Below are 12429 nucleotides of genomic sequence, written 5' to 3' on the forward strand. Positions count from 1 at the left end.
ATATATATATAGTATACAGTATTATATTTTATGTCAGTTATTTCGCACTATCCTTCCTGAAACTCTATGAATTAAATAGTCTTCAGTGATTAATCATGAACATTATCTACAATTCTGAGCACTTCCAATGGCTGGATGGCTGGGTTCTGCAGCTTTTGGTGCTCTCTAGTGACACAAAAAGAGCTCTTGCTGTTCACATCTTTCGAGGGCAAAGCAGAATGCTACCTCTTCTGGAAATGCACCAACACAAAGATCTAATAGGTTCCTGCTGTGATGCCAAAGAAAGACTGACTTGCCATGATCTTATGTATTTCATCTCCCAAAAGAGTTATTAGAATAAGCCCGACAGCAGATGTCTCCTATTTAAAAGCTGCCTAACTGACAAAAAATAAATCAATAACAACAACAAGCAAAAATCAGTTCAAGTAATCAATTATGGTGGAGTTGTGGTGCGAGAGGAAAAACAAACCTAATGGGTGATTCTTTTTAGAAGTTGTTATGTATCTTCTGATTACCTATACAGTTAAGTCTGTTTGCTTGCACATGAAGTATATTTTCAGTGAATTAATCCCAATACATCTTGACTTCTAGTAGCTGCTTTGCCTAAGAAGACAGAAGTCACTATGGTATGTATGATTCTTTTAATTCTTTTGGAAAGATACCCAGCAGAGGGATGGCTGGGTCAAATGGAACCTCTAATCCTAGTTCTTTGAGTTATCTCCATATTGATTTCCACAGTGGTTGCACCAGTCTGCACTCCCACCAACAATGGAGAAAGGTTTCTTTCTTCCCACAACCACTCTAACATTTGTTATGGGTTGATTTCTTGATAGCAGACATTCTTTGTAGTCTCATTGATGTTTTCATCTGCATCTCTCGAATGATCAGTGATGTGGAACATTTTTTCGTATATTTACTTGGTTTTACTTCTTTGTCTGCGAAATGTCTGTTCATTTAAGATGCCCATTTTTGAATCTGGTCTTTGTATCTGGGGTGGTGATTTTTTTTGAGTTCTTTATATATTCTAGATAATAGTACTTTGTCTGAAAAGCAGTTGGAAAAAAAATTTTCCCACATTGTAGGTTGTCTCTTAGTTCTGTTGATGGCTTCTTTTGCAGTGCAGAAGCTTTTTAATAAGATGAGATCCCAGTTGTTGATTCTTTCTGTTAGTTTCCATGCTATTGAGGATCCATGTTTATAGTGGCACAGTTTGTAATAGCTAAAACTTGGAAATAGCCCATTTGCCCATCAGTTGCAGACTGGATAAAGAAAATGGGGATTTTCTATAAAATGCAATATACTCAGCCATAAAGAATGAGAAATTAGAGTCATTCATAGAAAAATGGATGCATATTGAGGATATAATCTTAAGTGAAATAAATAAGTCACACATGTGAAAATACCGAATAATTTCTCTGGTGTGAAAAACTATAATTGTACATAAGGTCTTAATGGTATAATTATAATGTGAAATAGGAAGAAAAGGGCTAAAGGTGTCAGGAAAGTGGAAAGGGTAGGGGAAAGGAAATAAGGGAAAAGAAAAAAATGAGAAAATGGAAACAAAGTATTTGTAAATAGGGAAGGGGGGTGAAAGGAGGGCAGGGGTATGGGGAAAAAATGAGAACCAAGACCTGTTATGTAAAGGTACAAGATCCCAATGATGAATGTAATTGCACTACATACCTAAAATGTACCAGTAAACTCAATGAGGGAAAAAATAAGAAGATAGTAGTCACCATGTAAAAAGAGGGATGGAAGACACATTACTAGTCCAAGGTGAAAGGCCTGAAAGCTCTCGGGAGGCTCACTCCTCAGAGGAGGTGAAGAGAAGTTCTGCAGAGGAGCTGTGCAGAGGAGGGATGAAGGAGCTGGAATGGATGTCAGTAGGCAATGTGGAAGACTGGAGGTGTTTCAAAACAGGAACCCTGCTTTTCCTTTTTATCGTATCCAGGAAACAAGCCTGGGTAGGTATTTTCCCTTCAATTTGCTGGCCAACATGCCAGTTATCCACAGATACACCCGAATCTGTGATTCACTCTTTTGCTAGCTTCTCTGATGGCACATCACAGTCAGCCATTACACATACAGTGTATATTGAATGTATTTTGATATACAATCCCAGTCCATCTTGGCCACCTCTTTGTCACAATGCCTCACCTACTGTCTGTGAACACAGCATTTGCCTCACTGTGTACTCACTGCTGCAACATGCAATGACCTTATTGAGACGTCTCTCCAAGACTAATTACAAAACCAAAATCTTCTAAATCTACATTACTCCAAAAACAGACTTCTATGCTGCTTTATAATAAAATGGGATGAGCAACATGAATAAAGATGCATATTGCAACAATACTTGTCATAATAATGTAACAAAAACAGAGAGAAGAAAAACATTGACAAATTCAATAATTAAATATCTATTTATCTAGGGACCATGCAGCTTGAGGGAGACAAGGCTCTTTGAGTTGTGATGAAAAGGTACATTGCTGTGTTTTAAATTAGGCAAGGTAGTCATTGGTACTTGCACAAAAGTATATACTCTCTATCTATATATTTGCTTATATTTTACTATATATATTTATGTAATTTATAATATAATTTTAAGCATAATTAATATAAAAATATGTAAATAGGTATTAGATGATGCATAAATATATGAAAGGTGTATGCAATATATACATATACACATTTCTCAGTCTTCAGTGTCTCCAAGAATCTTGTAATCTGGAGAATACAACTCAGAAGTAGCATAAAATTTGCCATTCCTAAAAATTTTCGAGGCGCTATTTCTGCTGACCCACAGGGAACTACAGATAGGAAGCTATTGTAATATGTACAAGTAAAGCCACTGGAATATCTTTAAACCTCTCTAGACTATTGCAATATGTATCATGGGCAAAGAGTCACAAGAAAGAAACCCTTTCTCAAACCCAATTTCCTACAGTGCTAACCATTGAGGGCTAATTAACTTTTTATGTTGGATAGAGCTGTCTCATTCTACAGCCTGCAATGTGGTTTGGAAAAGAACACTATAAACATTAAGATCGATGATATTGACTCAGAATCTCATTATCAAAGCAGTTAGCTTGTTATCATTATAAGGGACAAAAGGGTAATCCCTATAACTAATGTGCTAATATGGCACTGTTAAGTACTGAGTAAACTCAGTCTTCCATCTCAGAGGTGAGACTCATCCAGTCAGAACGCAGTGAAGTAAATAGTAGTTTGTAAATTAGTAAATATATTCCTTTATCATGATACTCCAGCATGAAAGCTAGGCCTTAAATAAAAATTAGATGATGTCACTTGTATTTGTGGCTGTGTACCAGCTTTTCTCAAGACCAGCCAAGATTATTGAGCATAATGAATTCAAAAGCTCTCTAAATAAGAACATTGAGTATGTAGGTCTTTGACATAGGCTAATGAATGAGGTTACTGGCCTTGTCCTGGATGTCTTTGAAGTATAGTATAATTTGGGAGTTCTAGGATGGGTGATAAAATCTTTAAAAAATATGAAAAAACTTTATGTGTGGAGATTTTATATCAGTTTAGAGATCCATTTTGATTTATAAAATTGTAATATTATTTTAATTAATTGTTTTATGATAGCTGTATTTATAAAAATGCTTCTGAGGTGACCTAGGATGGGGACAAGAAAAATGAATTCTTCCAATTCTAAAATACCCTTGGATAGGCATAGATCTTTCTATTTTCAAATTTTGAAAGGAAGTAGTGTTTTGTTTTTTCTTAATGAGGCTTGGATGCTCCCTTTGTTGATTAGCTGCCATAATATTGCTATGAGTAGTCTATTAATAAATGTTGCTAATATTAATGTCCACATATATCTGAGTGAACACTTAAAATTAAAATAAATCAGGTGATAAGAATGCCTTTAGCATCTTTTATGGGTTGAATTGTGTCTCCTCAAAGTTCACATGTCAAAGTCCTCATCTCCAGCCAATCCTTTGGACGTAATTTTGGACATAAGCTCATTGCAAGTGTAAAGGAGTTAAGACAAAGTCATACTGGAGCATAGAGAGGGCTTTTCATCCAGTATGTCTGCTGTCATTCACCAAGGGGAAATGGGATATAAACACACACACACACACACACACACACACACGCACGCACACGCACGCACACTGCAAAGGTCAGGTGAGATGAAAGTAGAGACCAAGGTGCTAAATTTTCTTGTAAGTCAACGAAACACCAGTGACTTTAGCAAACCACCAGAGCTTAGGAGAGAGGTACAGTTTGTTCTTTAACCTGTAGGAGAAACAATCTGTCAACATCTTGGTTTCAAATTTCATGCCTCTGTAGTCAACAGAAATCCTCTATTTTAGCTACTGGTTTTGCTGTATTTTGTTAAGGCAGCCCTAGCAGACAAATACTACAACATCACTCATACGTGGTTTAGATTTATTCTTTATGAGCTACACATGTGTATAGTTTTGGTCTTTTGGGATACCAGGTTTGGCTTAAAAGATCTAGTAGTTTTATAGCAAAAACAGGAACTTTGTCTTGATTTCCTCTGGACTAATATCATGCATATTTTTATTTTTATTGAAAGTTTGGGAGGATTTGTTTGTAAACTTTTCTGTTTCCATGTATTTTTCTTTTTGTTATCAATGTACTTAGGTTTTCTCCCTCCTGCCAAATAAATACTGACAATGTTTATTTTTAAATAAATAATTTATTTTTATTCAAGATTAAACTGTTTTAAATAATAAATGATTTTTCTTATACATTTATTTAAACTCTTCAAAATCTAGCGATTTATATTCTTCACTGTCAATGCTGTTTACTTATAACATTTCTCTCTAGAGTATGTTTGATATTTTCAATTATTTGCACTTGTATAAGTGCATGTTCTTTTTCAATTTATCTCTCCTTTTACCCTCATCCTAACCATAATACTGCTACTACATAATAGGATATATATTCTAATCATATTAAAAACAACAATAAGAAATTAAATGATTAAATCCTGAAAATGAAACAAAATGAAACTATATTTTTGCAGATGGGACACAGTGCATGTGAGAAATACAAACCATATTTTTCAGGGTTACAAGATATAATTTCGTTATAAAAACCATCTGTGTTTTTGAGTGCTAGTAACAGACAATTGGAAAACTAAACTGACCATGTCATGTAAAGTAGCACAGAAAGCAATTTAATAAAAAAAATTCAATATAAGTAAAATGATAACTATAAGTAATTCTGAGAGAAATCAGGAAAGACATCATAAATACACTATAGAAACTAAGGAAAAGAGTTATGTTGATTTATATCCTACAAAAATGCCTTTTGCAATGAAATAATTAAATTGGGCAGAGAGAAGTTCACAGCCTTCCTTGGTCATTATTTTAATGACCATGAAATAATTCATTTTGACTTAGTTTTTATTTATAATATAGGTAATTCATTTTTCTATCTTTTTTTACTTGCTTAACATGATTTTCAGATTATCAATTTTATACTTTCTATAGAATCAAAATTTGACTTGTGTATCTCCATTATTGTCCATTTTAAATTCCATTGATTTCTACTATAATTTTATTACAAATTTATTTTCTTCTGTTTGCTTTAGGTTTTAATTGCTCTTCTTGCTATAGTCTTCAAAAGGAATGCTTATGTTGCTCATTTTAGACTATTTTTATTTTTTCTATATGTATTTGATATTCTAGGCTTTCCTACAATCACTACTTTCTCTTCACCTTCATAAAATTTTATGACATAAATTTTCATTTTTCTTTAAACTACATTTGAAATATATTTTTAGATTTTGTTGATTTATACCATATTAAATGTGTCTGGTTAAATTTATATTTATTTTAGTTTTTTCAGTATCTTTCTGTTATTGATTTCTAGTACAATTCTATTGTTTTCTAAACACGCACATTATATGGCTACATTACTTACAATTAGTTTATGTTTGTTTTATGGCCCAGAATCTGTTCTATAATGTGAATGAACCCAACAAACCTAGAAAGCATATTCATTCTCGTTATTGATTGAATGAAAATTGCATAAATATCAATTTGAAAAAATAAATTGAAAGTGCTGTGTAGACAACTTATATACATCCTAATTTTATTTGTGCTTGATTTATACATCACTGAAAGAAAAGTGTTGAAGTATGCAAATCAAGCAACACATTCCTCTTTCTCTTTGCAGTTCTACCAGTTCTTGTTGCACATACTCTAAAGCATGATTGTGAGGTATATGCACATCTGACTAGAGACTGACTCAATATGCAGTAATACCCCTCTCTACTCCTTATAAGTATCATAGTTCTAAGGTATGCATTTTCCAAAAATAATATAGTACTCTTTCTTAGTGTTATTACTTTTATGACTTTCCTGGAAAATTAGTTTCATATAGATAGCACATGACTGGGTTCTTTTACTTTATGTACATTCTGTCACTTTGTTTTATTATTTAATATAGTTCAGTCATTAAACTTTAAAGCAATTATGAACATAGCTGGAATAACATCCACCATATTTGTAGCAGTTTTCTGTTTGTGCTATTTTCAGTTTCTTTTTCTTCTCCTTTTGCTGCTGTCTCTGCATTTCATTATTTCATATCATTCATTTCTCGCCTCGCCCTGCAAACTACTCTCCTTCATTCTATGTGTATTAGTGCAAGTGTGTATGTTGGTAGTCAAGTTTGAAAGATATATTTGTAGCTAATCAAAGCCCACTTTCAGATTACACTATACCCTACTAGGGTTGTGCAAAACCCTTAGGGCAGAGTGTTTCAATCATTCTTCCCAGCCCTTACAATTTTACTGTCATTAATTCCCCTGATCTACCTGCTATAATGTATCATTGCTACATTGATCAAACAGATAACTAAGAAATAAACAAGAATAAGGAGAAAAATGTGATCATTGTCATTTGTCCTGAAGAAAATTTCCATAGGATAGTTCTATGGGTGGTGTCTTCTCTTGGTTGTTTTTTTTTTTGAGAGTCTTTATTTCTCCTTCCCTTTTTATGAATATAGAATTGTACATTAGTGTTTTATTCTTTTATTTTTTATATTTATTTATTTATTTATTTATTTTTTAGTACCGGCGATTGAACTTGGGTCTTTGCGCTTGCAAGGCAGGCCCTTGAACCACTGAGCTAAATCCCCAGCCCTAAAAGGTTATATCACAGTGATGTATGCACACCCATGTTTATTTTTTTTTTCGCTTGTTTGTTTTTTAGTGTTTTATTTTTTATTTTTAAAATGTATTTCCCTCCACACCTTTCTTGGTTTCAAATGAAATGTATAATCTGAAAGATAGAGAATTTTTTCTTTATTTGGTTAGATTTTGTTTCTGTAAAGACGGGTGTCTCCTCTCTCCCTTTAATTTGGTTAGTTTTAGTTTTTCCTTTTTATTTCCAATTGATTTTTTAAAGATTTTATTTCCTCTTTAGTTCTCTGCTCCATAAATATGATAAGCCAGATGTGAATTTAATCATTACTATTTCATATTTATCCTGTTTTGTGTTCTCTGAACTTCTTGGGTTTATGGTTTCATGTTTCTTGTTTATGTTGTGAAATTCCTGGATTTTATTACTTCGCGTATCTCTCTTGCTCTATTTTCTTTATTTGGTTCTGGTATTCCAATCATACACGTTACATGTTTCAAAATTTCAAAATTGTCTCCAGTGTTTGGATGCCTGTTTAAATGTTTTATTTTCCTGTCAAATTTGAAAGGATTCACTGTATTTTTTTAACCAGGGATTGAACTCAGGACCTTGAACTTGCAAGGCAGACAGAGTGACACCTAGCCAAATCCTTGGCCCTACACTAGAGTGTCTTGAAACTCACTAATCCTCACCTTGGCCATGGCCAGTCTACTGGTGATCCTGTCAAAGACATTTAACGATTTCTGTTACAGGTGTTTGGATTTGTATCTTTTCTTTTAGATACTTTCTCAAATTTGTAAGCATATTTCAAAAAATGTTTTCAATGTCTGGGACTGAATACAGGGCCTTGTGCAAGTTAGGCAAGTGATCAGCCACTGAGCTCTACCCCCAGCTCTGCTTCTTAGACTTTTTCTCCTCTGCGTAGACACCTTTTTATCCATTCCTACCACATTGTCTTCTTTTTCCATTGGAACCCTTAGTATATTAATTGTAATGATTTTAAATTCCAGGTGTGATAATTCTAAATTTTATATCATATTTAAGTCTGTTTCTCATGCTTGTATGTTCCCTTCAGATTCTGGATTCTTATTGCCTTACAGTAGGTCTTGTAAACTTTCTGATTCTCTTGAAAGTTTGCCTTAATATCTTGGATCTGAAGAGAAACCAGAGTATCCCTAAATGTACCAATAAACTCAATAAAAAAAAAAAATCTTGGATCATAGAAGCTTCAATAATGGCCTGTAATGTGAAATTGATGTTTAATATGGCTGAGAGTTAGGCTACATTTAACAGTTGCTGCATCCGAAAGTGACAGAGGTTTAAATGTCCACTAGAATTCATGTTCTCCCTTCTCCTTATATTTTTGGGTTTCCCTTGATCCTGCCCATGAGCAGACTCTGCTCCATGCAAGTTCGTTAGTCATGCAAGTCCTTCAGGACAAGACTTTTACATGTCCCAGGCCCCTTCCATAGACACCTGAGCTCACAGGCCTTAGAGATGATTCCCAACCCCAGCCACTGCTTGCCTTTGGCCTCCCGGGACACCCAAGCCAGAACCACCCAACAGAGCCATTTGCAATTTCCTGACACATGGAAACCATGAAGAGAGACTTTGTACATATACACTTATAGTAACATCTTTTCAAAATATTCTGCAGATCTTAGAACTGTGGTTAAAATTCTTTCAGTCTATGAAAAGCCAAATAGGTCTGCTTCTACTGGTAGTGATGGGTCGGTTGCTTTGGTTTCTTTCAGATTATCATTTCTTGTGTAATAATTATGTGTAATAAATCTTTTATTCAGAAAGAAAAAAAACATGCTTTTTTGTACTTTTTTCCCCACCATCAATCTTAGTCTTTTCTTCCAAAGTAACACAAAATAATTCAGTCTAACAAATGAGGGAACCAAAAGGAACAGTGTGACATCCTGGACTTCATCTTCATGATTAACTCTGTGTTAATAGTTACAAAGTTTATCTTTTCTACACAGGAGGCCAATTGTTATTTATTATTTCAGTGTTGAATGATGAACGTCAAGTCATGTGCTTAAGTTCATTTGGCATCCTGGAATTTTTCTAGGACAGATTGTTCTGGAGAAAGGAAATGAATATATGATATCATAGAGCTGACTTTTAGTGCCGGCACTTTGTAAACTATTTTCAAAAGCTTAATCAAAATAATATACTGCCATCCCATTGTACCCCTCCTTTTACTCTCACAGGATTTAATAGCCACAACTGGCTATGCATATCCTCATTTGCATTATACTATTTATGCTGAGAAAGGTAACATATTAATTCATAGCTTTAAAATAACGTGATCACTCATCAAGTTCATACTGCATACTGCTGTTTATACAACATTCAACACAATCAAAACTACTTAAGAGTAGGATGGCGGCTAATTCGGGGAAGAATGTGGAATCCTAGTAGGAGGGCCATATAGTAGTGTACATTTAGGTAATGTTTCTTGACCTGGGCTAATGATATTATGTTTGTGCAAGGTTACCAAACATTAGTATTATGATTTGTGTACTTTGTAGTAGTATTTTTACAATTAAAACAATGAAGAAAAAATGTACACAGTTAAGTGACCAGAGCTAGGAAAATTATCAAATTTAACTTTCCCCTAAAGCTATTAAAATGAGCAAATATGAGTTAAATACGAGCTGTAATCCGAAGGAACAAAATTATAATTTATATGACCTCAAGTATAAAATTAGCAGGTAGGGAAGGAGAGGGGTCTCTCAGGGATCTACAGACCTTCACTTGGTTCTCTACATGCCCTGTAGTCTACTCTGGAGTCAGCTCACTGAGGGTCACAGTTCACAGCGGGTTGTGCCCATTCCGACGATGACCTCCTGAGTAACATTACCACCTAAATACCTGGCACCAGCCGGCTGCTACAGAGTGAGATGTGTCAGGGCTCTCACGAACGTGAAATCTCTCAGCACTGCCAGACTGCAGACATGACAAGAGGTGGGAGGAGGAGGGAGCTGATTGCACTGTGTTGCTTTCTTATGGAGGATAAAGATAGTGTGTTTTTCCAAAAGCAAACTATCACTAATGCCAGAGAGGAATGTAGCAGAAAATGAAAAAGAAGATGAAGACCCTTTGAAAATTCATAGCAGCAAGAGAACGAGAGGAAGCTTGGAGAACCTGTGAGAAATTCGTATTCCCCCTGTCCTATCCCTGTGTCTCACATCTCTGTGTTGCCTATCTTCTCTCACTACTTTGTTGGAGAATCTGACACAAGATGGAAGTATTGGATGCTCAAAGATATGTTCTCATCTAAATTAGGTGAGTGGATAAATTATGTTTCTTTCTCCTAATTAAAATGGCAGAATACAGAATTTAGAAACACCAAAAGCCCAGAAATGGCCCCAATACAGCCAGTTGCTTGAACCTCTTAGCCCACTTTCTAGAGCTATAAAAAGAAGAGGTACCAATGCGTGTTATGCCCTGGATGCCATGAAAGACAAGGTCCTTCACTTAACACCTTGCAAGACTATCAGCAGAATAAATGTGCTGCCCCAGAGCATAGGAGAATGGGCACCTTAGTGACTCATTAAGTCAGGGATTACAAAGTCTTTGTTTTACATTGAACGTTTCTTTCTTTTTCAATGCAACCAGAAATAAGATTTAAATTTCCTAATATGATTAGATGGTATTTATTTATCAGTTAGTGTGCAAAAATTTCTTATAGAAAATATCCAATATGAATTTAAAGAATAATTTTAAGTATGTGATTTGCAATATATATAGATTTCAACATAGCAGCGCTTTCAGGCAAAATGATGACATAGGCTCCCAATATGTTTCCTTTTCTTTTCAGGGGAAATTTTAGTATTTTAGGAATAGACGTTGTATCATTCAGAGAGGAAGGGAAGAAATAATATCCTCACCTGAGGTGGGACCTACAGCTATATCAAAATTTTGAAAGTGATCTCTTGAGTCTGGAGCTGGGACAAAAAGGTACAGGAAAGCTTAAAATTTGCAACTACCCAAAAAATCTCTGGTGTTTTGCACTGTGGCCTCTTGCTAAGGGGTGTTTTTGTCATAATCCTAGCCGCATTAATAATGTAGGTTCTTAGTAATCATTATTGATGTAATATATATATATTACTTACCTACTTACTTATATATTAAAGCTTTTCTGTTGTTATCTGATGCTCAGATATAGATTCTGAGTCTAAGTATTTAACTTTAAAATAATTTCCAACCAAATGCTGGCAACATTTTTGAAGAATGGCATTGTCAAAATAAATGTCTAAAGTTTCCTTGTGATAAGCAACTTTTGTATCAATAAAGTTGAGAATGCACAGCAATATTCTTTTAACTTATATAAGTATATTAATTAATATTTCAGAAAGTATAAGCTAGTACTTCAAAAATTATTTTCTGCTTACTGTGTACTTTTTAAATTTCCTTCACGTCCTACACTCTACCATGCTCTGTACTACTAAACTCTGATAGTGGGTTACACTTGCTAAGTGAATTTTGAATATAGTATTTTCAACTTCCAGTGGTTTTATTCATAAATTGAAGATCAACTTACTACAGATAATTTGTCATGTAAAAATAAAAACTATGCTATTTATATGTTATGCAGAAATCAATCACACAAATTTAAATATTATTGTATGCATGAATGACATTCTTATCCTTATTTGTAGCTACATAGGACTTGAAATTTTCCATAATAGTGCAACTTTTGTTTTTATCACTACTCATTATATGTTGATATTTTTCTTGGGAACTGTACAGTAATGTCTATGAGAAATTTGTTCCGTGTTTTATATTTCACTAGGAAGATGTGTCACAATGATTCATAATACTGAGGTTTTGTATTTCTTGTTACTTACCATTTGAGGTGACACTATGGTAAACATCTACCATATATACTGCTATACGTGTCTGCATTACTGCCTTAGCTTACATTAGAAGAAGTGACATGAATATTTCTATTATTATAATACATATTTTAACTTCATACTTCATTTTCTTACACAATTATTGCAACATTATCACAATAATGTTAAGTACTATGAGCAATTTTCCATGTTCATTCATTCTTTCCTGCATTTAGCATCTTATTCTGATATTTCATTACACTTGAGCACTCATATAATTAAACTTGACTATTTTTAGGTGGTAAAGTGCACACCACTATAATTTTGCCTTCTTTGGATTAGCTGCATGTTTGGGTTATTTTTCCAAATATTTCAACTGGTTCAAACCTAAATGATAAAAATCTCAACCTAGTTGTCATCATTCACTTTAT

The sequence above is a fragment of the Fukomys damarensis genome, unplaced genomic scaffold (genome assembly GCF_012274545.1).
Source record: "Fukomys damarensis isolate Sample0158 unplaced genomic scaffold, DMR_v1.0_HiC HiC_scaffold_5, whole genome shotgun sequence".
NCBI classification, from domain to species: Eukaryota; Metazoa; Chordata; class Mammalia; order Rodentia; family Bathyergidae; genus Fukomys; species Fukomys damarensis.